The sequence below is a fragment of the Suricata suricatta genome, chromosome 2 (assembly GCF_006229205.1).
Source record: "Suricata suricatta isolate VVHF042 chromosome 2, meerkat_22Aug2017_6uvM2_HiC, whole genome shotgun sequence".
NCBI classification, from domain to species: Eukaryota; Metazoa; Chordata; class Mammalia; order Carnivora; family Herpestidae; genus Suricata; species Suricata suricatta.
In genome coordinates this window covers 76,778,766-76,780,076 of record NC_043701.1, presented here as the reverse complement: position 1 = coordinate 76,780,076, position 1,311 = coordinate 76,778,766, and the positions used below count along the sequence as shown (strand labels likewise).

Here is a 1,311-nt window from a genome sequence, read left to right as displayed (position 1 = left end):
TATATATATATATATATATATATCTTCTTGAGCCACTCATCAGGTGATGGACATCAGGCTGAAAGAACCTAATTTTTATTTTCACGGAAAGCAATATCATCTCTGATAATGCCAGCCTCCCATATATTCTATTTTCATTGATCTATTCCTTGTCTAATACCATACAGTTTAAATTACTATAGCTTTCTGGTAGGTCCTGGTAAATAGCAAGGCAAGTTCTCCTTTCTTTTTTACAATATATACATTCTTTAAAAGGTTCTGTAAAAACACCTGGGTGGCTCGGTCAGTTAAGCATCCAACTCTCAATTTCGGTTCAGGTTGTGATCTCAGTTATGAGATTGAGCCCCATGCTGGGCTTGCACTGAGTGTTGGGTCTGCTTGGGATTTTCTCTCCCGCTTTCTCTCTCTGCCCCTCTCCTGCTTGTGTGCTCTCTCTCTCTCAAAATAAACAAATATTAAAAAAAAAAAAAGTTTCTCTAGAAGTAACTTTTTGTTTAAAGCTAAAATAATGTTAAAAAAAGTACTATTCTGAGTATTATATATAGGTTAAAAATGTGGGTTCTGGAGCTAGACTGCCTGCATTAAATCCTGGTTGTGCCATTTCCTGTGTGACCAAGAACACGTTATTTAACTTTTTTGATTATATTCTACCCATCTGACCAACAGGGGTCGTAATAGTACCTATAACCCCTAGATTTGTTGTGAAGACTAAATTAGTTAATAGTTGTTAGGGGCTTAAGGCCTTCCATATAGTAGGTACTCAATAACTATTAGCTATCAGTCTTCCTCGTGTTAGGCAGCATTTCCTCTTTTGCCTTATAATCTTTTATAAACATAAATAATATAATGGATAGAGAGAAGCAATGTTTTATTTAATACACAGCAGTTTACCAAGAAAAAAATTAGTTACTCAGCATATTAGAAAATAGAGAAAAAAAATCAGTTATAATTTTTCCCTCTCTCGGATATATGTTTTTCTTGATTTACTGAAAATGCATCATACAAAATCATTTCCAGAACTAAATTACTTCCAGAAAAGACTGCTGTATCTTCCTTATAAACATATTTTTTAAAAGAAAGTCATTTATTAGTTCCTCTCTAAGAATGATGAGAATTGAAAATATTCATACAAATTGGGAGTCTGCTAATTTGGTAGGCTACTTGTAGAATCATTACTTCTGACTAGAGGTGTGTTTTTTTTTGTTTGTTTGTTTGTTCTGTTTTTAAGTTTTTGTCATTCTATCATTCCGTATTTTCCTAGGATGCTCACACTCTCAAATTGAAGGTATTTATTATCTCTCTCTCTCTCTC

The 1,311-nt window shown here is 33.4% G+C and overlaps 1 protein-coding gene across 1 annotated transcript in view; it reads right to left on the bottom strand.

The window, feature by feature from the left end:
- CFAP69 (cilia and flagella associated protein 69) overlaps window positions 1–1,311 on the bottom strand; it is a 63,654-nt gene that overhangs the window by 30,443 nt on the left and 31,900 nt on the right. The gene's annotated exons all lie outside the window — the stretch shown is intronic.